General features: G+C 43.6%; 2 long non-coding RNA genes across 2 annotated transcripts; one reads left to right on the plus strand and one right to left on the minus strand.

The window, feature by feature from the left end:
- Nucleotides 1-571: 571 nt before the first annotated feature.
- LOC141184076 (uncharacterized) lies at nt 572-27,473 on the plus strand. The gene is made up of 3 exons (XR_012258867.1): nt 572-639; nt 25,258-25,304; nt 26,887-27,473. It is a non-coding gene; the product is annotated as an uncharacterized lncRNA (long non-coding RNA).
- LOC141184075 (uncharacterized) lies at nt 13,681-18,354 on the minus strand. Its single transcript, XR_012258866.1, has 3 exons — nt 18,178-18,354; nt 16,408-16,569; nt 13,681-14,517 (listed from the first exon to the last, which is right to left on the minus strand). It is a non-coding gene; the product is annotated as an uncharacterized lncRNA (long non-coding RNA).
- Nucleotides 27,474-27,977: the final 504 nt, after the last annotated feature.

The raw sequence follows: 27,977 nt of genomic DNA on the forward strand, positions 1-27,977 counted from the left end.
ACCGAATAAGCCATAAATGGCTAATAGATGTTGGCTCCACCTCTGTAGCCCCCCACAGCTATCGAGATAAGGCTGTATCTCTAGTTAATATGAACATAGAAGTGGCTGTGCATGATAGGCTTTCTCCATTCACTTCTATGGAGGTTCAGAATAATACAAAGGGTTGTAGATGTGTTAATAAAGACTACAATGGAAGTCTAATAACAATACATGGGCACTGATTCCCTGTGGGCACCTGAGATCAGCCACTGAAGCTGTAGGGGGGCAGTGTTAGCTTATATATGCACATTTATATGGAGGGTGTTTGTACATATCCCTATGGACCTGTCCCACATCTATGGATTATTTTACATAAATGAACACTGTCCCATTGTGCAGCAAAGGTCTATACAATAAACTGTGTACACCACTGTCTAATGAGGATAATAGAACTGTACTGGTTATTGTATCATTATGGGATGTAATTGATGGCTGTCGTAGCGCAGTGTTTTAATAATTAATTTACTACATCTTTTTACAGAAAACCACATTGGCAGCACGGCATATACAGTAAAATGTTACATGCATATCACATCAAGTGAAAAATCCCCATGGAAATGCCTCTACTAAAGCACGCTGCTATAAAAAACACTCTGTAAAGTAAGTCCACACTGCAGCATGAATATAACGTGCAAGCTAGAAAACAGGTTTGGCCAAAAAATGTATCCATCAGATAGATGTCAACTGTATACTTTTATAATATAGATCTGGACAAGGGTATATATAGCATAGACAGGATTGGGTTTATTAAGGATTGCATTCATACGACAACCCTACAAGGGAACCTGTCACGTGAAAGAATGGCTATTGACCTGCAGATATGCAGTTAATCTGCAGGTTATTTGTCAAATTTATATAGAGGTCTCAAAAAGTCAGAAATCATAAAGGGATCTAATAATAAAATGTAACCTTTATTTATACAATGCTAAAAAGTCATAAATATGATCTAGGACATAAACAAAAACTGCACCCAAAACGTGAAAATATATGAAAGAAAAATATTATTTCTAAAACCAATTCAAATTGCTGTATGTGAACCTCTCTGATGACCCTCAAATGCTCCCATGAAGGGAGGAAAAAAAGCCCCATGTTTAGGAAGTTGGTGAAATGACGTTGAAGGGAAAGGATCTAGGCTGAGATCCTGGATCCATGGATGAATGGCCTATGGAGTTTGAAGATCGGTTGATCACTGGGCTGGATAAATGTGCTACAGTTGTGGAATCTGTCGTCTGGATTTGATGAACTTTCTTAAGGACTGTTGCTACTGGATACCTGTGTTTCTATCGTTTTATCTTGTCGTCTGGAGGAGCGAGGAATGTGAATACAAACTATACTGGTTGACGATACGAAATCTGTGAGCCAACCAAAAGTTGGGAAACAGTGAGTATCGCCTGGTACAAAGGCAGTTGAACTACCGCCCCAGGAAGGGTATCTTGTGCACTGGGGACAATGTATTTTGGCCATTTACCTAGAGTCGTAGTAAAACCTTTGATGTAAGTGTAGCACCCCGAGGGTTCGGCCGCTACAGGGGTATTGCACCTCAAACCAGAGGTGTGATATTCCACTCCCGGGTAAGGATGGAGTGTGGACCAGGACTCAGTAAGCTGCATGCACCACACACACCCCATTTCCGAGGGACAGCTCAACGGTGCTCCCACTAGACAGAAGTGCAGGCACGACAGCATCTGTCCCTGGCTGGAGTGGGGAGGGGGAGGAAAACCCAGTGGTGTAGGAGCAGATAGGGGTGGGTCTCTGGGCATAGGAAGGAGCCCATTGGTTGCTGGTCACCTGGGCTCATGGTCAGAGGGAGGTATAAAAGGTGGGCACCATCTTAGGTCTTGGTTCAGTTCAGTCTGTGAGGAGAGGTTGAGAGGAGAGCTGACAGGGAGCAGCAGCTCAGGCTGAGTGCTGCTCCAGAGGCAGGCCTAGAGAAAAGGCCAGGGCCTGAGAGGAGAAGGAGAAGTGGGCCTGGAGAAGAGGCCAAGGGAAGGAGAAGACAGAACAGGAAGGAACAGAAAGGGAGAAGAAGAGACAGAGAAACAGAAGGGCTCAGGAACAAGAAGGTGGAAGGGACCCTAAGAACCCACGAGAATACAGGGTGAAGGGTCAGGCAGATTAAGGGTACCGGATCCCAAGTTGGTGGAGGAGAAACTACCCTCAGCCAAAGACCGGTCGTCGTGATGATTTATTGGTGCAACACCTCATCAAACCTGCTAGGAAGGCACCATATAGGACAGCGGAGGACGGGGCCCACGTTTAACCGCACAGGTCCGCGGCAGCTGGACAAAAGTGGGTCACTGGTGAGGCAGGCCAGAGAAAGGACAAAAGGGGGTCCTGAGCCATACTTCTGAACTGCCTGGGAGTTGACCGAGCCCCACACCTGGTGGACGCAGCACGGCTCGGGCGGTCACTACTGGTGCCGAAGTGACCCGGAGCACATGAACTGTGAGTAAAGACCCTGGACAGTAACTTGTTGTCTGTGTGCTCCTTTGCGCCTCCAGCACTACCGGTACTGGGACTCTCACCACCATCACTCCCACCATTCACTACACTGCCCTGGGGTCGCACTCTTCCCATGGGGAGTCACACCATCCCAGCTGCATATATCATCAGCCCCAGCGGACTGCCTTGCAGCGGCGGTTCCTAATAACCGCAATCCACGGGTGGCGTAGTCGGACATTATCTAAAGTACGGTAGAAGACTACCATTGGTCTGACCACCCTGAGCCGCGGGACCAGGCCGCCATTACTACTCCCAGCGTCTCCCTATTGCCCGGTTCCGCGTGCCCCACGGCCCAGGGGGCGAGTCATAAGAGATGAACTATTGTTGCATCGTTAACTTGTCTTAGTGATTATTGCAACCCACAACCTCAGATCTTCACATACAGGATTAGAAAAACATTATTGTTTTCTTTCAAAAGCAATATCACATCTGTCCATAGATTGTGACTGGCATTGGACTTCAGCTCTACTGAAATAAATGGAGCTGAGCTGCAATACCACACAGAACCTGTAGACAGGTTGTGGTGCTGTTTTTAGACAAAAAACACAAGTTTCAGATCATGGACAACACCTTTGAAGAGTTAGGCTGCGTGCTCACTATGTGTTTTTCAAGCGTTTTTGCCGCCAAATTTCCGCAGCGAAAACGCTTAAAAAAACGCTTGGTAATACCTGCCCCATGGTCCCCAATGATAATCCGCATGTGCTGTGCACATGCTGCGGAAATTTCCGCTGCGGATTATCATTGCGGAAAAATACGCAGCATGTCCATTAATTTTGCGGACACGCAGAGTAATTGCCGCCATTGACTTGCATTGAATCGCTTAATATCCGCATGACTACATGTGCACATGCGGATATTAAGCGATTCAATGTGCGGATGTTACCCGGGTCTGGAGAAGAGGGGACTCGGGTACCATAGAACGTCGCGTGACCTGTCACATGACTAAATGACGTCCTGAAAGGTCCTTTCACACCACCGCGAGCCGTACAAGAGACAGGACGCAGCGGAGAAATGACCGGGGGCCATCAGAAGGTGAGTATAATGTTTTTTTTATTTTTTACCATTGTTATTCTTTTTTTTAACTATTAACTTGGCCACACTATATAAATTCATGCCGGTTGCATGGATTTACATAGTGTGACCAAATTGTCAAGCACTTTTATAAGCAATGCTAATATCGCTTGGAAAAGCGCTTGATAACCCGCATGCAGAAATGCATGCAAAAACGCTTGACAAACGCTTCTACCTGGCAAGAAAAACGCATGTAAAATCCGCATCCTTTCTTCCTGCCAGGTAGATGCAGCATTTCTGTAGCATGGGCACTTAGCCTTATGCAGTACTTCTCTCTTTTGTCAGATATTCAGGTGTAAAGAAACACTGCTGTACTCCCAGGAATAGGATTCACATTTTTACAATAAGTTCCCAGGGTCCGCCCGTGGTGTAGAGCTCCAGAGACATTTTTTTCTCCATATTATTAATTAACGCTTACAATATTCTAAATCCAGATGTAGCAGCCACTAATAAGACAGCTGTAGTCCACTACTAGCGCACAGTGATGTGGTGCGCTCCACTATTAACATAGCACAGCATATGGCGGCTGCTATATCAGTACTCTAGAATATAAAAAATAATTTCCATATTCTAAATATACATGAGTGCAAATAATAATTATTTTATAGCACCAACATATTCCGCAGCAATTTACAATACTTGTAAAAACAATATCAGACATTACATCGTAACACATAATTCAACAAAAACTAAAAGGAGTGAGGGCCCTGCTCGCAAGAGCTTACAATCTATTAGAAAATAGCAGGATGAGCAAAAGGGGCTTGTATTGTATAGTCCAGTCGTCATTCTAATAAATAGGGGTATTCACATAACGCTTCATGAACCAGTCATCAGTCAGTACCTGTATAAGGACAGATACAAAGTGCTACTGAGTGCACGGATTGTTGAGAATAGATGACAGAAGGTACAAGATTCTAAGAATTTAAGAAGAGAGAACGGGCAATGATTAGATTAGTGAGGTACTGTGATAGGCTAGTCTAAAGAAATGTGGTTTTGGAGCACATTTAAAACTGTGGATACTGGGAATTAACCAGATTGTTTGGGGTAATGCATTTCAGAGAACTGGAGCAGCATGAGAGAAGATTTTGAGTGGGAGGTTTGGATTATAGAGCATGTCAGGATACAGTCATTAGCATAACAGAAAACGGAGATAGGGTGGTAGACAGAGGTGAGGGAGGAGATGCAGGGTGGTACAGAACTGTGGAGAGTGTTGTGGGTGATATTGATAAGTTTATATTGTACTCTTTAGCAGATGCAACCAGTGCAATGACTGAAACAGGGTGGAAGCATCGGTGTAACAGCTGGACAGAAATATGAGCCCCGCTGACGCATTTAGGATGGATTTGAGAGGAGAGTTTAGTAAAAGGGAGAATATTTAGTAGAGTTGCAGTAGTCCAGATGAGAATGAATCAGAGCAAGGGTTTGAGCATACGACCTATTATATCGGACGAGTGTTATCCTTGGTTTTCACGGATAGCCCTCGTATCCATGTTATTATATTGGGCTGTGCACTTGACCCAGTCATCCGAGGGAGAAAAAAAAATAAATTGGTGACATGTCATATTTTCATCCGAGTGTTGGATCAAAATTGGCAATGCAAGTCTATGGGTCCGTGGAAAACATCTAATCTCACTCGGTAGACATCCGAGTTCAGTCCGATGTCCACGGACTGCCATAAATCGAGAAGGGTGAACAATATATTTTTTCCCACCTCTTAATGTGACTGGAAAGCCTAAATGGCAGTGGATCAGGCCTTCCCTTGGCCTCCGGCAGCTTATCGGTACCCCACAATCGCTTTAGCAGTAACTTCTCCATTTAAATGCCGCTGTCAGAAATTGACAGCATAATCTAAATGGTTAACAGCTGCATTTGATGCTTAGCGCCGGCAATTGCTGTTTGAGACAGATGCCAGCTGTGTGACAGTCAGCGTTTACTGTGTGTGAACCAGGTACAGCTCCTGATCCCACTTCACACACTCGGTCCCATTCTAAGGCAGAATTTTTAGGCGGGCATCTCACAGGGCAATATTTTGCCACCCATTGAGATAAACTTCTGACCGTCACCTGAAACGAGATGCTAATCTGCAGTATATATATAGGACCAGCGACGGACAACTGATTGGTGCAACCTGTGCAGCTGCACAGGAGCCCAAATGATAAGGGGGCCATTACAACCTCCAAAGCAGCTTCTGTCAGGCACATTGAGCCATATACTTTTTTTGTGTTTGTGTGACAGTAATGGGGCATTGCCTCGCACCACTATCAGAGGAGAGATGGTCGCACATGTGCAACTCACTCTCTTGTCTGCTATGACCTATGGAATCTGATTGGGCAACTGCTAAACTTTTCCATGGCACTGGGTGTGACGAGTCACCCTAAGGGTGTGTGCACACATCATCATTTTCGGGTGGAAACTAGAATGTATTGGCTCCTTCCAGGTCCTGACTGCAGGACCTGGAAGGAGCCCATGCATTCTAGCGTCTTTACTAGTGAGCCAGCCAGAATGTATGGGCTGTAGTCAGGACCTGGAAGGAGCCCATACATTCTGGAAGATAGCAGAATCTATGGGGTCCTGTCAGATTTATATTATTGGAGGCAGCAGAATCTATGGGGTCCTGTCAGGTTTATATTATTGGAGGCAGTAGAATGCATGAGCTCCTGTCGGGTATATATTATTGGAGGCAGCAGAATGTATGGGCTCCTGTCAGGTATATATTATTGGAGGCAGCAGAATGTATGGGCTCCTGTCAGGTATATATTATTGGAGGCAGCAGAATGTATGGGCTCCTGTCAGGTATATATTATTGGAGACAGCAGGATGTATGGGCTCCTGTCGGGTATATATTATTGGAGGCAGCAGAATGTATGGGCTCCTGTTGGGTATATATTATTGGAGGCAGCAGAATGTATGGGCTTCTGTCAGGTATATATTATTGGAGGCCGCAGAATGTATGAGCTCCTGTCGGGTATATATTATTGGAGGCAGCAGAATGTATGGGCTCCTGTCACGTATATATTATTGGAGGCAGGAGAATGTATGGGCTCCTGTCAGGTATATATTATTGGAGGCAGCAGAATGTATGGGCTCCTGTCTGGTTTATATTATTGGAGGCAGCAGAATGTATGGGCTCCTGTTGGGTATATATTATTGGAGGCAGCAGAATGTATGGGCTTCTGTCAGGTATATATTATTGGAGGCAGCAGAATGTATGAGCTCCTGTCGGGTATATATTATTGGAGGCAGCAGAATGTATGGGCTCCTGTCACGCATATATTATTGGAGGCAGGAGAATGTATGGGCTCCTGTCAGGTATATATTATTGAAGGCAGCAGAATGTATGGGCTCCTGTCGGGTATGTATTATTGGAGGCAGCAGAATGAATGGGCTCCTGTTAGGTATATATTATTGGAGGCTGCAGAATGTATGGGCTCCTGTCGGGTATATATTATTGGAGGCAGCAGAATGTATGGGCTCCTGTCAGGTATATATTATTGGAGGCAGGAGAATCTGTAGGCTCCTACCAAGTATATATTCTTGGAGGCAGCAGAATGTATGGGCTCCTACCATGTCCTGACTACAGCCCATATGTGGCGTCCTGCTACGCCTAGGTGCCACACAACCCAGTTGGGTGCATGGATTGACTTCTCCACAAGAGGCCCTCACTACATTCATACACTTCCACCCTTCCACCTCACACCAGCTGAGGGAGCCCATTAGGGACATATACATAGGGAAGGTGAAGCCAGGAGCTGAGTTCGGAGTTGTGAGAGAGTGTGCTGGCACTTAGACCAGTGAAGAGGCAGCACGCTGGCTGCTGTGCTTAGGCGAGCCAAGGCCTACGGCACGAATGAGGAGTTAGGGCCCCGAGTGTGGCTGACGGCAAAGAGAAAAGTAGAGAGGAGTTGAGGGGGCAGAGGAGCGTACCAGGCTCACCCCGAAATATATACCGGACATCGGGTCCGCGCCTTCCAGGTTCCTTCATACCCAGTAGGGATCACCGGACACCTGGAGGACTACAAGTCCCAGGTCGATCAACGCTGACTACAGCACCAGGGCTAGGAGTCACGGAGGCCCCAGTGTCCAGGGAGAGTGATCTCCAAGAGAAGGCCCTACCACCAGGTCAGCAGGTGCAAGAGAGAGAGACAGTAATTAAGCCATGCCCTGCTCCAGGCAGGTCAGAAGCTTAGCAAGTGGAAGCGACGGATCAGGAGGCCCTATACCCGCTCACTGGGGAGAGTCCAGAAATGCACCCTGCCTACCGAGTACCCTGGACCATACCACACCGACACCAGTAAAGGTACCGAAGCGCACCCCCGTGTGAGTGTCTGTCATTTCTTCCTGAACCGCCCTGGCTGTCTCTCCCCTGCACTGCTAAACATTACCCCCCACGCTGCCCTGAGGCCCGCACCACCTGTGGGGAGCCGTTCCATCATAAGCTGCCCTAACATCTGCCTCAGAGGACTTCTCCGCAGCGGCGGCTCCCTTTAGCCGCAATCCACAGGTGGCGTCACAAACTCTTATAATCCCCTGTAAATATTTCCCCTTTTGTTGACCTCCCTGGGCCACGGACCGGGACAGCCACCATAATATCCCCCGCAAGCATCCATAGGCCCGGCTGCTGAGTACTCCACGGCTCTGGGGCCCTGAAACAGGTTAGTCCAGCCAGCATGCAAGATAAAAATAAAATGCTGACGGAACAGTTCATCCGGGGGTTGAGGTCCCAGGAGGAGAGCAGAACTGTACGGTGGTGGGCCTTAGATCATCCAGATGCCAACTTTGACACCCTTAAGGACATGGCTATAAAGGGTCTGCAGTCCGTGGAAACAACAGATACTGCTATCCAGCGCTACCAGGGTGGGGCCACCCCAGTGCCCACAGCGCCCACTGCTCCTTCATTAACGGCTGAAACAAAAATGCAAACAGTGCCTCGTAGCGAGCTGGACAGACTACGCTCTGAAGTGCGCCAGTTAAGTAAAACCCTGGCCACTGTCCTGAGCACCCTGCAGCTACAGACGGAGCCTGAGCCGGAAGGAAGGATCCTACTGGCCGACAGCCCTGAAGATGTCCCCTGGATGAGGAGAAGAAGGAGGACAAAGCCACCCCGTAGGAGAACAACGTCACCCCGGAGGAGGACAACACCACCCCGTGGGAGGACCAACGACCAACGTCGCCCTACAGGAGACTTCATCTGCTACCGCTGCCACAAGGCAGGTCGCAGAGCGCAGAACTGTCCTTTAAACGAGCAAACCCTGGGGCCGAGGGCCGACACCCAGGAGTAAATCAACCAGGCCTATGAAACTGGTACCATCGGTTCGTGTGAGGAAGACCTTTCCTGTCCATTGTGCTGGATGGCATTGCGACACCTGCCCTGCTGGACACCGGCTCGCAGGTAACCATCATACCTGATGTCCTCTACAAAAGGTACTGGTCTGTAGATGAACTCCAGCCACCAGCCCGAACCTCTCTGTGTATCCCTCTAACGGCCTTTCTCTTAACCTAGTAGGGTTTAAGGATGTGACAGTGAAGGTGGGGAGAGCGGAACTAAAAGACCAAGGACTGATTGTAGTGGAGTCTAATCCTGGTGATACAGACTTGTATATGATACTTGGTACAAATATTGTTGGTAACTGGGAGAAGTGTTGTTTTTGCTCCAACAGATTGCTGACACTGCCAAACCAGGGCAGAGGAAGGTGCTCCAGAGAGAGATACGAGCCCTCCTGTACCAGCAACAGGTAAAGCTAACAGGTGGTGAGATCGGTAATGTACGGGTGACAGACCCGATACCCATTGTGATTCCCCCGATGAGTGAAATGCTGATTTGGTGTAGGGCAGCAATAGGTCTCAAGGACAGAACTACCAGGCGGTAGTGGAGCCCATTGGCTCAGAGCACAAACCTACACTCTTAACTGCCAGAGGGGTGGTTGATGCACGCAATGGGAGGGTACCCGTACGTCTCCTAAATTGTGGGGAGGACGAAGTTAAATTACCAAGATACGCCACTGTTGCCCGGTTGTATACTGTGAATGATGATGCCATACACACAGTATAGTTCTTGACCTCATCAGACACTGTGGAGGACAATGACTCCGAAACCCAGGTGGATTGGTGTCAACAGCTCCATATTGGGACTGACGCCACTCCTGTCCATCAAAAACAAGGTGTACACAGGGTGGTCCAGGAATACGAACAGGTATTCAGCAAACACCCACTTGATTTTGGGAGGATTAAAGGGGTACAACACCATATACCCACAGGTGACCATCCACCCATCAAAGAACGTTACAGACCCATACCACCAGCACACTACCAAAAAGAGATGGAAATGTTGCATGATATGAAGAGAGCAGGGGTAATAAGAGATAGTTGTAGCCCTTGGGCAGCTCCCCTGGTCCTGGTCAGGAAAAAGGATGGAAGCATGAGGATGTGTGTAGATTACAGACAGGTAAATCGCATAACACATAAAGATGCATACCCTTTACCCCATATAGAGGAATCCCTGGCTGCACTAAAGTCTGCAAATTACTTTTCTACCCTTGACCTCACTAGTGGGTACTGGCAAGTAGCAGTTGCTGAGGAGGACCGGGAGAAGACGGCCTTCACTACCCCGATGGGACTCTGCGAGTTCAACAGCATGCCGTTCGGACTCTGCAATGCCCCTGGAACGTTCCAGAGATTGATGGAGTGCTGTTTGGGACACCGTAACTTCGAGACCGTGCTGCTATACCTGGATGACGTAATAGTTTACTCCAAGACTTATGAGGACCATTTGAAGCACCTGGCGGAGGTATTTGAAGCATTGTCCGGTATGGGATGAAATTGAAACCTTCCAAGTGCCACCTGCTTAAACAGAAGGTTCAGTAGCTGGGGCACATCGTCAGTCCAGAAGGCGTAGCACCAGACCCGGATAAGGTCACAGCCATCCAGAAATGGCCAGAACCGAAGAATCTCAAGGAGGTACATCAGTTACTGGGACTGGTCGGGTACTACCGGAGATTTGTAAAGGACTACACCAAGAAGGCAGTGCCTTTGCAAGATTTCCTGGTAGGACAGTCCAACAGAGGCAAAATCCCCCTTCCAGTGGGGTAAAGAACAGGCTGAGTCCTTTGCAGTGATGAAAGAGATCCTGACTGGCAAACAAATCCTGGCCTACCCTGACTACAGCCAACCTTTCCTGCTGTACACTGATGCCAGCAACGAGAGACTAGGAGCTGTGTTAAGCCAGAAGCAGTATGGCAAAAGGAAGGTGATAGCCTATGCCAGCAGGAAGCTTCGTCCTACCGAGAGGAATCCAGAAAACTATAGCTCCTTCAAGTTGGAGCTCCTGGCCTTGGTCTGGGCCATCACTGAACGATTCAAGCACTACCTGGCCTCCACTAAGTTCACGGCCTATACTGACAACAACCCCTTGACGCATCTAGAGACAGCCAATTTGGGAGCAATGGAACAGCGTTGGATGGCCAGACTGTCAAACTATCAGTTCACCATCAAATACCGGACAGGCCACAAGAACGCCAACGACAATGCCCTGTCCAGAATGCCTCACCAGTCGGACAATGAAGAAGAAGTGGATGACCTGGAGGAGATTGAGCTACCTGCCTTCCACAGAAATGGGATGGTACACGAGCAGCGCACCTCCAGGAGGTATCGCGGTAAGACACTAAACCCGTTACCTCATTACAGTTGGAAGGAGACCCAGGACAGCGACCCGGTTGTCAGCCGTATCAAAGAACTGATAACCCAGGAAGGTTACTCCCTGGAGAAGGACGCTCCTCCACAAGCCAAGCAACTGTGGAATGAGAGAAGCCGGCTGTTCATCTATAGAGAGAAGCTGTGCCGGAGGTATGTCAACCTTAGGACCCATGAGATGGTATGGCAGATCGTAGTGCCCAGGACAGACATCCAGATGGTGTTGGAGGCCTACCACGATCGAGCAGGGCACTTTGGCTGGAAGAAACTGGAAACCCTCCTGAAGAGTCGGTTTTATTGGGTTGGTATGCGGAGCTCCATAGAGAGATGGTGCCGGGATTGTGGACCTTGTAGCCTCAGAAGAAAAGACTACAGCAGCCAGAAAGCACCCTTGCAGTCCATCAAGACCACCCAGCCCCTGGAGATCTTTGCCCTGGATCATGTCAAGCTGTCACCCAGCAGGTCAGGATACTCCTATGCCCTGACCATGGTGGATCACTACTCCCGGTTCCTGGTGGTAGCCCCCATCAAGGATCTGATGGCAGAAACTGCAGCAAGGACGTTTCAAGCATACTTCTGCAGGCCCCATGGATACCCAGATAAGATGCTGACGGATCAAGGCCCTGCTTTTGAAGCCGAGCTGTTCAAAGAGTTTTACCATCTGTACGGGTGTAAGAAGATTCGGACTACGCCGTAACATCCTCAAACCAATGGTCTATGTGAAAAGATGAACAATATCGTCATAGACCGGCTGAAGACTTTACCTCTAGAAGAAAGGAATCAGTGGCCAGACAAACTACCTGACCGGGTAGATTTGTACAATCACATACCTGTGATTTCCACCAATTGTGCTCCAGCGTACCTCATGAGAGCAAGACGGGAAAGTTGCCCATGTGTATTGCCAAGTTTTTAGCAATAAGGTTCGGATATGGCTTTAAAGAAGGCAACCATTTGTAATATAACGCAATTTTATTTATAATAGATCATTTGAAAGATTAAATACAGAATCAAAGGAATAGTATGATATTATGATATTGCGTACACTTTTGTAGATTAAAGGTTACTAAGGTTAAATACTTATAAAGGTTACATACTTACTATTGGATAGAAGAAGAAAAAGATTTCCCTAGTACCATATACATCATCTGTCCGGAAACTTCAGCTGGAGAAGTGCTCAGCGATGGGCAGAGAATGCGTCCTAGGTCCTACACTTTGAAGAGCGTCTTCTTCAAAGGCCCACAATGCTTCTGCCATAACTGAATTCTTCAACAGCTTTATACTTTAGAAAAATGCTTACCCAACCTAATATTACGTAAGCATGAAAGTTCATAGGTTGTTGTCCAACATTCAAATCCCTCGACAGTGGCCAGCTATCACAGATGAGCAATACTGGACAAGACCTGTTCACGGACCATTCTACTTCTGTCATAATGTTTACATATGATAAGAGTAAATCCTACAGCGGGTTATAAATCAGAACAAGGTTTTCTTTCCAGACAGTATATTGTGCTAAGAAGCTATGTATCAGTGAGATACATTCACAGATAAAGTATACCTTAACACAGAATATATAATTAGAATATTGATTAAAGGTTGGATACATCATAATGGGTTTCAGATAGCCACTTATATTTTTGGTACTACAATAAGCTTCTCCATCTTAAGCCATATGTCTGTAGTTTTATTTACAATTTTGTGCAATCGTCTGTCTCTGGTTCTAGCAAACACAGCGTATACAAAGAGCTAATTCCCTTCAGTAATAAAGATTAAACCTCAAACTTAACCTAATGCTTTAGTATGTCTGGACTAATGACCCCTACTCTACTGAGGTAAGACACCTACAAATGCTGAGATGTCTGGTTTATATTTCAATATGGATTTGAAATATAAAATAGCCATTTTTCATGTTCATACTACAATCCACCCTCAGTTATCGGAAACCATATATTATTTATATCCAACGCCATATCCCAAAGGAATAACTTCAACAGATGAGCGACATAGAGATAACAAAGAAGGAATACATTGTATACAGCAACATAAAGCAATACATGCACAAATTATTGCAAAAATTACTCCTAAAATATAGCGTAAGTACCCAAAATCAGGCAGCTAGGAAAATAACCAGTCCCACCATTTACCATCACTTCGTGTGATGTGATTAACATCATCCTGTAACTGATCTATTTGAGACTGCAAATCTTGGCTGTGATCAGACAGATTAAAACAACACATCCCACCAAACTCTTGACATCCATGATTATGAATTAACAACAAATAATCTATGGTTGCCCTATTTTGTAAAATTGCTTTTTGGTAACTTTGTATATCCAATAATATATTCTCTAAAGCTCTACTAGTAATATTTATTGATCTAGCCACAAGAAAAGATAATCTACCTACAGTATGGGCAGCATATACCGCTATGACAGGGGATCCTACCATTGTCAAATATATTCCTAGAATTTCTGATTCAATTAGTAAGTTTACGTTATAATTACAATTTTCTGATAAGCGAAAAAAATCCCCTTTTTGAAGGCTTAATTTTACGAGATGGGAAAGTTATATTCCCACAAGAAAACATCCACCCCTTGGGCAATTTTGCATGTTGTATGTATGAGGGGGAAGTTACTGTATTATTACACTTCATATTTTCCCCGACATTATTTTCTTACAATCTTTACCTGTACGGGAACTACAAATAATATCAATCTCATTATTCCCTGTTTTTCTTTCTATTTTCATTTGCTGGCATTTACCTATTTTATTTTGGTCGCAAGTCATTTGATAACATAGCTCAGCAGATGCAATCTTTTGAGTCTTTATAGTGATCATATCTTCAGTAATAAAATCTTCTCCAGTACAGTTTATACAAGCGTAATACGGGTTGTATGTATAATTCTGAAGCACATCTCCTTCTTCTACCTTCTCAACTTGGATAAATCCCCCTATCAATTTGGTCCACAGTCGTAAGGGGGTTGGTATAGCTACCATACAAGTTTCCAACACATTTGTAGCTGTAGCAGTCTTTGCCATACAAAAATGGCTCATGTTTGTCAGTTGCGCCAAGTAACTCCATAAATTCTGCTTAATTTTCCATAAAACCTCATTCTCCTTCTCCGGCGTTTCTCTTTCCCTTCTGTATAACGGTTGGGTAGTGACAGAGACCAAAAGGACCGTGCCTGTAACACCGATCATCCACCATCTCCAATTTTGAGTCTAAAATGGAAATATATATACATTAGTCTCTGAGATAACACCTGTCTGCAGGAACATGTTCCCACTTCTCTTGTCCTGGCTTCTTCACTTTTAACACATTGTCTGCCCCTAGGGCGATCACCTCTGCAGGTTCTGGAGGACCTTAATCTCCAGGTTGCTTCACCAAGATTTTTGCACCATCATTCAGAAAATGAGTGGAGCCAAAACCTCTGTCTCCTCCAACTGTTATTATTGTAGGAGCTGTTCCCTTGATTATTTTCATTTTCTGAATAGACAAAATTAATAATTGAGCTATTCTGTCTCCTTTTTGGATCAACAAGTCACTATCCCCACTATTCAACAGGAGTACCTTGATTTCACCTTGATCATCCTGATCTATCACTCCTCCCATCACTTGAATTCCTCTCAGGGCCAAACCTGATCTTGGAGCTATAAGACCAAAATGCTCAGGAGGCATTTGTAATCCTATAGCAGTTGTGAAGGAGACCCAGGACAGCGACCCGGTTGTCAGCCGTATCAAAGAACTGATAACCCAGGAAGGTTACTCCCTGGAGAAGGACGCTCCTCCACAAGCCAAGCAACTGTGGAATGAGAGAAGCCGGCTGTTCATCTATAGAGAGAAGCTGTGCCGGAGGTATGTCAACCTTAGGACCCATGAGATGGTATGGCAGATCGTAGTGCCCAGGACAGACATCCAGATGGTGTTGGAGGCCTACCACGATCGAGCAGGGCACTTTGGCTGGAAGAAACTGGAAACCCTCCTGAAGAGTCGGTTTTATTGGGTTGGTATGCGGAGCTCCATAGAGAGATGGTGCCGGGATTGTGGACCCTGTAGCCTCAGAAGAAAAGACTACAGCAGCCAGAAAGCACCCTTGCAGTCCATCAAGACCACCCAGCCCCTGGAGATCTTTGCCCTGGATCATGTCAAGCTGTCACCCAGCAGGTCAGGATACTCCTATGCCCTGACCATGGTGGATCACTACTCCCGGTTCCTGGTGGTAGCCCCCATCAAGGATCTGATGGCAGAAACTGCAGCAAGGACGTTTCAAGCATACTTCTGCAGGCCCCATGGATACCCAGATAAGATGCTGACGGATCAAGGCCCTGCTTTTGAAGCCGAGCTGTTCAAAGAGTTTTACCATCTGTACGGGTGTAAGGGTGTAAAATTAATAATTGAGCTATCCTGTCTCCTTTTTGGATCAACAAGTCACTATCCCCACTATTCAACAGGAGTACCTTGATTTCACCTTGATAATCCTGATCTATCACTCCAGCCATCACTTGAATTCCTCTCAGGGCCAAACCTGATCTTGGAGCTATAAGACCAAAATGCTCAGGAGGCATTTGTAATCCTATAGCAGTTGTGATTGCCTTTACCACCCCTATTTCTAATCTAATTTCCTCATGAGAGTGTAAATCTAGTCCTGCTGCCTGTGGGGTGGCTCTATAAGATCCCAGAGCCCCTGGCTCTAGTTCCCAATAGAGAACTGTCTGTCCTGTGGTAGTAGCTTTTAAAGGCATGATCTGTAAATTGGGGGTAATCATTCTTATTAACGGTGTTTCCTGTTCTTGAAGTGACTACCATTGTCACTCTGAATTTGCAATGGAATACCGTAATATAATATTATGGTTTCCATGGTTTTAATGGTACTGTTAGCATTGGCCGTTTTACACGGACAAGCCATCATATACACTGAGTATGTATCCACAGCCGTGCATACATATACACACCCTCCATCTTGTGGAAGGGGGCCGATGTAATCTACCTGCCAAATTTGTCCAGGTAGTTTACCTCGGGCTATTTGACCCCTAACAACATGGGGGACAGGTCTTTGTTGTGAATGTTGGCATACTGGACATTTCATAATTGTTTCCTTGATTACATCTAACCTGATGGGCACCCTCTGGTCTGTGCCCATTGAGTCAGTCCGAGCAGCTCCTCAGTGGTGTCAGTCCGAGCAGCTCCTCAGTGGTGTCAGTCTTTACTGCATTCAGTGACTGATATTTTGGACTGTTCGTCTGCTACTGAGTTGAAGAATCTTTCCACGGGATCTGAAGCACAAATAGCATCAACATGAAACACAGTCACTTTAATTATTTGTACAATTGCCCAGATATCTTGCCACAACTCTTTTCCTCATACTTCTTTGTTATGTATACTTGTAGTCTGATAGCCCACTGCGTTCCACACACGGTTGTTACCTTGGTACCTAGCTGACCCTTCTGTAAACCACGCTTGTTTCCTCTGCTCAGGAATCAATTGTTCAAAGGGCATCTCCTGCTGCTGAAGTCCCATAGCGACTTTGCTTACCTTCTCATACAATGTGGAGATTCCACTAACTCCTGGTTTTGCTCTGTCCTGAATTGCCTCAATTTGCTTTCCTCCTAATTCTGTAGTTATAATCTTGCACTCACTGAATTGTTTTGGAGTTCCATTAATCAAATTGGCCTCCGCCCCTGTATCTACCAATATTTGTGGGGCGTGGCCAGCATGTCAATCACTTTTATCTGTCTCCCTCCATCGATCCCCCATTTCAGATGAAGACATCATATTAGAAGAAAATGATGCCCCCTTCTGTTGGGCTTTGAATTCCTGTATCAAGGATTTAACTTCAGCATAAAGATCCTCAAACCCCAGTGCTGTGGGCTTTGCTGGCGACGAGGAGGAAGTGGGCCCTTTCTCTCCCCGTGTCCCACCCGCCCCCTGCTGTGGGGATTCAGAATCTTTTACTGTAACCTTTCTATTATGTGAAACCTCTGACTTTTTATTAAGTCCTCTATTTTGATACAACTTCCACATCTCGTCAGTACCAATCCCATCTATTTTATCCCTGTGGACACCATCCCATTGATCAGGGCTACACTCTATTCCTGATTTGGCTATGGCCAAAGCAACTTTCTTTTTATTAACCTTCCCTCGTCTCCTTCTGTATTTATACTGCGCTACACATACCGCTGCCTTTTTTGCTAAATGCTGATATCCATCACATCTGTCCATTAATAACTTATTCTGACACTGTGCTATAACCAATGCATTCTGGGCCTCACACAACTGTCTTTCCAATTCCTGAACTTTTGTTAATATACATATTCTTTCCTCAAGCTGTTTTCTACATGCATGTAACAAAATCCATCCTCTCCTGCTCACAGCACCCAATTCCTGCTTTTTTTCCACTCTCACTTTTTGCAAGCATTCAATGACATCATCAGGTTCAGCATCATTCAAACATTTGTCCCATGATTCACTTAATCCAACACATTGCGACCACTCTTTGGCCAAAATATGGTAAGGAGCCTGCTCCCACCCTGGAATTTCTACAGAAACACTTACAATCTCTTTTTTCTTAAAGAGAGGCATGTTTTACGCAATATCACACTATCACACAGAGTCCCTTCTACTTTCCAATAAAAAGAACTTCTGTGCCTTCTGCGTATCCTGCTGACTACGCCAAATTATGTATTGCCAAGTTTTTAGCAATAAGGTTTGGATACGGCTTTAAAGAAGGCAACCACTTGCAATATAACGCAATTTTATTTATAATAGATAATTTGAAAGATAAAATACAGAATCAAAGGAATAGTATGATATTATGATATTGCGTACACTTTTGTAGATTAAAGGTTACTAATATTAAATACTTATAAAGGTTACATACTTACTATTGAATAGAAGAAGAAAAAGATTTCCCTAGTACCATATACATCATCTGTCCGGAAACTTCAGCTGGAGAAGCACTCAGCGATGGACAGAGAATGCGTCCTAGGTCCTACACTTTGAAGAGCGTCCTCTTCAAAGGTCCACAATGCTTCTGCCATAACTGAATTCTTCAACAGCTTTATACTTTAGAAAAACGCTTACCCAACTTAATATTATGTAAGCATGAAAGTTCATAGGTTGTTGTCCAACATTCCAATCTTGTGACAGTGGCCAGCTATCACAGATGAGCAATACTGGACAAGACCTGTTCACGGACAATTCTACTTCTGTCATAATGTTTACATAATAAGAGTAAGATAAGAGTAAATCCTACACTGGGTTATAAACCAGAACAAGGTTTTCTTCCCAGAGAGTATATTGTGTTAAGAAGCTATGTATCAGTGAGATACATTCACAGATAAAGTATACCTTAACACAGAATATATAATTAGAATATTAATTAAAGGTGGGATACATCATAATGGGTTTCAGATAGCCACTTATATTTTTAGTACTACAATAAGCTTCTCCATCTTAAATCATATGTCTGTAGTTTTATTTACAATTTTGTGCAATCGTCTGTCTCTGGTTCTACATCGGATGACAAACACAGAGTATACAAAAGGCTAATTCCCTTCAGTAATAAAGATTAAACCTCAGACTTCGCAAACTTAACCTAATGCTTTAGTATGTCTGGACTAATGACCCCTAGAGTCTACTGAGGTAAGACACCTACAAATGCTGAGATGTCTGGTTTATATTTCAATATGGATTTGAAATATAAAATAGCCATTTTTCATGTTCATGCTACACCGCCCCAGGAAAGGAAGACCAAGAGTCACCTCTGCTTCTGAGGATAAGTTTATCCGAGTCACCAGCCTCAGAAATCGCAGGTTAACAGCAGCTCAGATTAGAGACCAGGTCAATGCCACACAGAGTTCTAGCAGCAGACACATCTCTACAGCAACTGTTAAGAGGAGACTTTGTGCAGCAGGTCTTCATGGTAAAATAGCTGCTAGGAAACTACTGCTAAGGACAGTCAACAAGCAGAAGAGACTTGTTTGGGCTAAAGAACACAAGGAATGGACATTAGACCAGTGTAAATCTGTGCTTTGGTCTGATGAGTCCATATTTGAGATCTTTGGTTCCAACCACCGTGTCTTTGTGCGACGCAGAAAAGGTGAACGGATGGACTCTACATGCCTGGTTCCCACCGTGAAGCATGGAGGAGGAGGTGTGATGGTGTGGGGGTGCTTTGCTGGTGACACTGTTAGGGATTTATTCAAAATTGAAGGCATACTGAACCAGCATGGCTACCACAGCATCTTGCAGCGGCATGCTATTCCATCCGGTTTGCGTTCAGTTGGACCATCATTTATTTTTCAACAGGACAATGACCCCAAACACGCCTCCAGGATGTGTAAGGGCTATTTGACCAAGAAGGAGAGTGATGGGGTGCTACGCCAGATGACCTGGCCTCCACAGTCACCAGACCTGAACCCAATTGAGATGGTTTGGGGTGAGCTGGACCGCAGAGTGAAGGCAAAAGGGCCAACAAGTGCTAAGCATCTCTGGGAACTCCTTCAAGATTGTTGGAAGACCATTTCCGGTGACTACCTCTTGACGCTCATCAAGATAATGCCAAGACCGTGCAAAGCAGTTATCAAAGCAAAAGGTGGCTACTTTGAAGAACCTGGAATATAAGACATATTTTCAGTTGTTTCACACTTTTTTGTTAAGTATATAATTCCACATGTGTTAATTCATAGTTTTGATGCCTTCAGTGTGAATGTACAATTTTCATAGTCATGAAAATACAGAAAAATCTTTAAATGAGAAGGTGTATCCAAACTTTTGGCCTGTACTGTATATATATATATATATATATATATATATATATATATATATTTTTTTTTTTTTTTTATTTAGAATCATTTATTTTTACTTCAGACATGTAGTTCATACACAATCTAAAATATGTAGATCTATATTCTTTCCATTTGAACAAAGGAAATGTTTGACGCCTAAAAGGAATTTTCATAAGTGATCTCTTGAGCAGCTCAGAGCTGTGCAGTCTCCCTACTTCCTGATTTCTGGCAGGACGGGCTCTTCTCCCTGAGTGATAGCTCTGATGAGCAGCAGAGCTGTAGTATTATTAGAACTATAAAGCTCAGCACAAGAGCCAAAAGGGAGAAGGCAGGGAGCAGCTAACTGGCGTATAGAAATGAATGGGCTGGACAGAGATAACGCTATGTTAGGAGTTAACTTTTCTCCTGGAATGTGACTACTGCACACTCTCTACCAAGGTCTACTAGTGGCTGAACTCCATGGAAATGAGCTTTACACTATGTAAGATAAAAGCTCTCATTGAAGGAGAATGACAGCAGATAGAAAAAGCTAGTCAGTGGCAAACTTGCGTATGTTCATGCTGTTTAACTAATTAAAGCAACTTAGTAATTTGAGAATACCTGTTTATTGACGAAGGTGTTATGAGACTTAATGAGGTTGTCTGGTTTAGAAACCACTTGCACATACTTGGGGCACTATACAGGTTAATAGTGGGGATTCTCCGTTGTAAACCTGAACCCATTTTATGCAGACTAGAGAGCAGTTACATGGAGTAAGTCCCACTTTAAAGGTCCCAGTACTTCATTCATTACATACTCAGCTTATTGATTTCAATGGAAACTGTGCAGTACCTCCTGTTTCTTTTGGTGGCAGTGCAGGAGAATTAAATGCTTGTTGCCAGATTTTTCAACAAATTGCTTATCGCTGAGATTGCCAGCAACAGATCATACTTTAGTCAGCATATTGGGGCCCTTCTAACAAAAAGACATTAACTAATGCAGAGATTCCCTTTAAGTACAAAGCATATGTCAGTATACTATCTGCAAAGTAAAAAATAAATAAATTCTTAAGTGCTTAAAAGGAACGTGTCATCTGTTGTTTAACCCCTATCTGCCCTACATGTATAGTGCATGTTGGGTGCAAGTGTGTGGAGTGGACTCTGCAACTCAACCCGCAATATACCTGCAGATTCCAGCTGTGTTATACTGCCGGTATTTGTCTGTAAAAGCCGCTATTAGAGCAGCTCTGGTTGCTGCTGTTAAACACTTAGATGCTGCAGTAAATCCCAGACCGTGGTAGTTAAGGTGCGATGTCCCAGAGGTTCACCATTTTGGATGCCCATGGGATGTTGCCTTCCACTCCCCTTCACTAAGTGAAAGTGCTGCTTATGGATTTCAGTGGCAACCATGAGCCTGCTGACCGCCCCCATGGCTGCCATGTTGGTACATGAAAAAGTGGGATTGAAACATCGTATAGATCCCAAAAAATGTTATTAATGAAAACCTCAGCAAATAACAAGCCCTCATAAAGCTCTATCGACCGAATCGCTGAAATATTTTCACCATCAAAATAAAACTATACAAGTTTGATATCTGTTTTTTCAAGTTTGCTCGACGTGAAGAATCATGTTCACAGGTCATTTTCACTGCACAATGAAACCTTAGAAACAAAACCCAAATACGGCAGCAAAAACAATGAAAAACGCAATCCCATTTAACTTCACTTGGAATTTTTGTTCCAGTTTTCCAGTATATTGTAGGGTAAAATGAATGGTGTCATTCAAAACTACAGCTCTCCTCTAAAAAAACTCCCCCAGCCCTCATACAGCTATGTCACACGAAAAGGGAGAAAGAAGGAGAGGAAAAAAGAAAAATGATAATAAAACTGCTGAAAAATCTTCTGTATACAACAGGAAATATGAAACTAATTTTGGCCGGGGTGATAATTGCAAGATCTGTGGGTGTGTTTTTTTAGTTTAGATGGTTACTATAGTAAAAAAAAGTAAAAAGAAAAAAATAAATTTTATGTAAAAACGTAATTTAAACAATTGGTTATTTTTTGATAACACATTCTCTTTAACTGCTCTTCTCTAATAAGATGGCAATATTGCAGCGCTGCAAAAATAGGAAGAAGTAGTTTATCAATTTTAAAGCAGCTTCTTGGAAACTAATGACTTAGTCATTGATATAACATCCTGACAAAATGACTGTTCACTGTCTGTTTCTGAGAAATTAATTCAAAGATCACAACCGATATGGCTGCACTTCCTTTTGTCACTTTTGGAAAGACAGACAATGGATAATGTCACATGACTACATGACGTCATGGAAGGTCCTTTTACACCACCACGAGCCGCCGAAGACACCGGACGCACCATACAGGACACTGGGGGCCATCAGAAGGTGAGTATAATGTTGTTTTTTATTTTATTCTTTTTTAACTACAGGTACTATGGTACCCGGGTCTGGAGGAGAGTCTCCTCTTCTCCAGACCCGGGTACCATCCACACATTGAATCACTTAATATCCACATGTGTACATGTAGTCATTAAGATATTATGCAATTCAACGCAAGTCAATGGCGGCAATTACGCTGCGTTTCCGCAAAATTAATGGATATGCTTCAGATTTTTCCGCAATGCTAATCCGCAGCATAAATTTCCGCAGCATGTGCACAGTGTTGCACAGCTTCTGGATACCCACAGTTGCAGTATAAAACTTCACAGAGCAGATTACATGGGATAACAAGCTTTTACTTCTCAGAACATGAGGTAAAGGAAAAAACGCACAGTCACACAGTACTGCACCAGGAAGTAAGAACAAAATAGAAAATACAAGAGAGACTTTTTTTCTTTTACAATACAGTAAACAAGGAAACTTTACACAACGTCGCCATCTACTGTCAGATGAGCATAAAGTCCTCCTTCACGCAAACAAAGAAGTCCACAACTGTTGCATATACCAACACACAGCACATGCGGGTTATCATTGAGGACCATGGGGCACGCATTACCAAGCATTTAAGCGTTTTCGCTTTGAAAATTCCGCAGCAAAAACGCTTGAAAAATGCATAGTGGGCACGTAGCCTCAAAGTCACTTCAAAACTGAACAGGTCCCTATAAAAATAAGTTTTGTAAATTTCCTTGAAAAAAATGAAAAATAACTACTACAGTTTTAAATCTTCTAAAATGCTAACAAAATAAACAACATTTTACAAATGGTGCTGATGTAAAGCAGACATGAGGGAAATGTTATTTATTACTGTTTTTGTGTGGTATGACTATTGGGATCAAAGGCATAATCATTCAAAGTTTGAAAAGTGCAATTTTTAAAACTTTTTTGCCAAGTTTCTGATATTTTTATAAATAAACGCAAACCATATCAGCCTAAATTTATGATTATTATAAAGTATCATGTGTCACAAAAAACAGTCTCAAAAGCTATGGGATATGTTGAAGCATTCCAGAGTTATTACTACATAAAGTGACACTGGTCAGATTTAAAAAAATTGGTTTGGTCACGAACGTGTTAAGCCACTTTGTTACCATTTTGGCAGTTTGCTTCGGGTCATTGTCCATTTGGAGGACCCATTTCTGCTCAAGCTTTAACTTCCTGGCTGATGTCTTGAGATGTTGCTTCAGTATTGCCACATAATCTTCTTTTCTCATGAAGCCATCTATTTTGTGATGTGCACCAAGTCCCTCTTGCAGCAAAGCAACCTCACAACATGATGCTGCCACCCCCTTGTTTCACAGTTGGGATGGTGTTCTTAGGCTTCTAATCTTCTCCCTTTTTCCTCCAAACTTAACTATGGTCATTATGCACAAAAAGTTCAATTCTAGTTTTATAAGACCACAGGACATGTCTCCAAAAATTAAGGTCTTTGCTCCTGTGTGCATTTGCAAACATTAATCTGGCTTTTTTATCTTTCTTTTGGAGTAATGGCTTCTTCCTGGCAGAGTGGTCTTTCAGCCCATGTTGATACAGTACTCGTTTCACTGAATTGTCACTCTGACAATCTTACTAGCTTATGCCATCCTCTTCACAAGGTCTTTTGCTTTTGTCCTGCGGTTGATATGCACATTTCGGACCAAAGCACGTTCATCTCTGGGACACAGAACCCGTCTCCTCCCTGAGTGGTATGATGGCTGGACATTCCAATCTTGTTTGTACTTGCATATAATTGTTTGTACAGATGAACGAGGCACCTTCAGATATCTTGAAATTGTACCCAAGGATGAGCCAGACTTGTGCAAGTCTACAATTCTCTTCCTGATATCTTGGCTGATTTATTTACACTTTCCCATGATGCTACACAAAGAAGCAGTGTGTTTCAGGTGTGCATTAAAATACATCCACATGTGTGTCTCTAATTAACTCAGATGTTGCCCAAAAAACTATTAGAAGCTTCCAAACACATGGCATCATCATATGGGCAGTCGAGAATTGTTTAAATACATAGTAATCTTAGTATATGTAAACTTTTGACTTTGCAGTAAGTAATAAAAATGCCTTAAAACATTCTCTCTCTCATTATTCTGGCATTTGGCAAATATTAAAAATTATGGTAATCCTAATTGACCTACAACAGGAAAGGTTTATTCTTATTTCATGTCAGATATTGAGAAAAACATGCATATGTGTCTTTTTATATAGTGTATGTAAACTTATGGTTTCAACTGTATATATGTATATATGTGCACATCTCATTGCTATAGCAAATCAGTGGGAGTCATCAACAGTGATAAAGTAATAGAAAAAAAGGAAGAAAATTGAATCCTTAGAGGAAAAGTAAGATGATTTGTCTAAAAAATGCCAGTGTAAGGAGGCTCGTAAGCTCCCCGGGGAGCCATTGCATGGTTTATAAGCCTCCTTACTCTGGCATTTCACTCTCCTCACTGGGATCTAAGGGGTAAAGATTTTCCTTCTGAAGTCTCTCACACAGCCAAATCAGATCTCATGCTTTGCACTGCCGAGGGGCAACACCCCGGAACACCATGGCTGCAAATTGAGATTCTAGTTTGCCATTTATCCTAAATCATGTGGCAAGGCTTGTTAAAAGGTTGATATTGAGTTTTAGGATTGCTACTTCTAATAGGTGGCACTGGAAGAGGCAGTTTGCAAGTTTTGGGTGGAATTTCTCTTCAATAAAAATACTTTTTGATTACACCAGTGATTTTTTTCCTTTCTCTACAGACTGGACCAGTCATTGGGGAAGCCCTCACTGTTTCTTTCTGGATCAGGTAACTGATTTCCCTATGTAACATAGATTCCACTGCGTGTGTCATGGGTGTGTCAGAAGTGACAGACAGTCATCCTGCAGTTGGTTGCAGGAGATCTCTTCGTTTGGCCTTACAGACAACTTCTTAGAATATGTATCTCTAGGACCCAGTGGCTAGCTTCCTCTGGCTAATTAACACTCTGGCCTGGATGTATAAATACCTGTTGTGAGACAGAGGGAGGTGCCGGCGATATTCATTACCCCTTGTGAAGGCTTGAGCAAGAGCAGTGCTTCTTCTCTGGTGCTAGAGAACGTGTGCGGATTTGTCTGGAGTCGACTAAAGCTAAGCGATTTTCCCTTGTTTGTCCCCCCTTGTTGTCTTTAGTGTTTAGTGGGGATCAACTAGTGCTCATCCTTTCTGTTCCCTAGCCTGAGCCTAATGCCAGGGAAAGACAGGCCGAGGTACACGTGCGGCGATTGGTGAAGAACCAATAAAGGGACATTAGTGGAGTCAGGGTGACACTAGATCAGCCTAGGAGTTCTCCACTCCCCACTTTCCCTAGTCTGGGTTCCCTTTCCCTTTTCCCTTTGTGTTGCACTTAGTCTTTCCCACACCTTGCATGACAGCATGACATTATGTCTCATGATTCCTTAGGGCAATCAGCGCTGACTTTACTCTCTCCACCTTTGGCCAACTTGCATGCATCCAGAGAAAGTAAGAGCTGTTGCTGCTCTTACTTCCTCCGGATGTACAGGTATGTGATATAACTGGAGGCAAGGAGAGTGAAGCCAGCGCTGATTGGCAGCAGGGATCACTTGACATAACAATGTCACGTGATCCCAAGGAGAGCCAATGCCGAAACGGCTGAAACACTGGAGGGGAGTATAGGTGTTATTATTTTACTGAGGGCAAAAATATATATATGGAGAAGGAGATGTCCGAGTAGTAGAAAACCCCTTTAAGTGTTGGCTACTACTTTCATGGATGTGGACAGAAAGCTCTTTCTGAGTTCACTAAGTAGTTCAATCTGACAAAGGTTTCCAATAGGGTTGGTGCGAGTCAATTTGCAGGACCCAGTCCATCAGTCACATCCATAATCTGTGACCGCTGCATCGGAGCCCTGAGAACCACCTCCTACATGCCGGCATCCACAGCTGTTCTACTGATTAGCCGGCCTGATGCAATGTCACATATGCATCATTCTGTAACTATAAAGATGCATCTAATCAAAAGAGAAGCAGGGAATATTGGAAGGTAGAAGGCAGGTCTTGAGACTCCTGTCCAGCATCCAAAGATTACTGACGTGGCCGATGGACCGAGTGCTGCAAAACGAATCGCACCAACTCTAGTTTTCAATTAAAACAACAATGTCTAAATGGCTAACCAATATTGCATTAAGGGATCTATCTACTTTATTTCTCCCCAAAACTGTGCCTCTCTTGTCCATGTGGTGAGTCTGGTATTGCAACTCAGTGCCCCATTGATTTGGTTATGGATAAGCTACAATATCAGGCAGCGCTCACGGGTAGTGTGAAATGTGTATGGAGTGTGGTCTGTATCTATGCTATTCTCTTTGTTAGAATTTTTTTTTATACATTTGTAGGTAACTCAAATGGATCATAAACTCAATCTCATAACCGATATGATTCACCACCTGATAGCAAACCAACAAAGCGGTCAGTCTACAAACAGAACACCGCACCGGAGCAACTCTCTGAACGACGGGAGCAACCTCTCCAGTACTCTGCCTACAAGACGAAACCAAGATAATGCATCTTGATGAACAAACACAAACTAGTTCTTCTACTGTCCTCAATGCAGATATTCATTATTTTAATGAATGCATTTATAAGCAGAAAGTAAAATGAATGATGAAATTAGACTGAGTATCGAGTAAGTGTGTAACACTGTAAAGGACGTCTTGTCTATTCTCTGTAGATCCTATCAGGGTTCATTGAAGGTTTCTTAGAGGAAGGGACATGGAACATATGTGTATTGCTCCATGTAGAAACATGCAAGAAAGCATCTGATACATTGATGAATCCTTTCTCAGGAAGATTGTAGCTCATCGGCCTGTGGGATCGTAAATCGCTACGGGTCGTGCTATAAAACTGGCAATACAACTGAACAATTACCCTGATTTTTTTTATTCTAGTAAAATACACTTTTTACATTGATTTTCAATTTTTGGGGGGCCTAAAATGAAAATTCTTTTGAGAAAAATAGAAATAAATATTGTACTGTAGAAAATTACACTTCTTTTTTTTTACAATGTATTTTTGGTAAAAATGGTATTATAGAGATAATTTTTCTTTATGATTTCTGATCACAATTTATTTTTTATGGAATATTTTTTGACATCTGATCAAATGTATTGTATTTTCTCAAAAATGTTGATATTTGCACATTGATTGGTTTAAAGCAGTGATGGCGAATCTTTTAGAGACCGAGTGCCCAAACTACAATTCAAAACCCACTTATTTATCACCAAGTGTCAACACGGCAATTTAACCTAAAGATTGAGGTTTTACTGATACAAACAACTGATACAAAGAGCAGGCGAGGGCAGCATAGAGCAGCCACAGAGAGGAGCAGGGGTAAGAGACTGCAGAAATAAAGAATGTGCTCACCCACATCCTGGTATATATGCTGGCCCTCCCCTCAATCCTGGTATATATGCTGGCCCTTCCCTCA

This window comes from Phyllobates terribilis, unplaced genomic scaffold (genome assembly GCF_046119375.1).
Source record: "Phyllobates terribilis strain yellow unplaced genomic scaffold, ASM4611937v1 Scaffold_39__1_contigs__length_11870865, whole genome shotgun sequence".
Taxonomy (NCBI): domain Eukaryota; kingdom Metazoa; phylum Chordata; class Amphibia; order Anura; family Dendrobatidae; genus Phyllobates; species Phyllobates terribilis.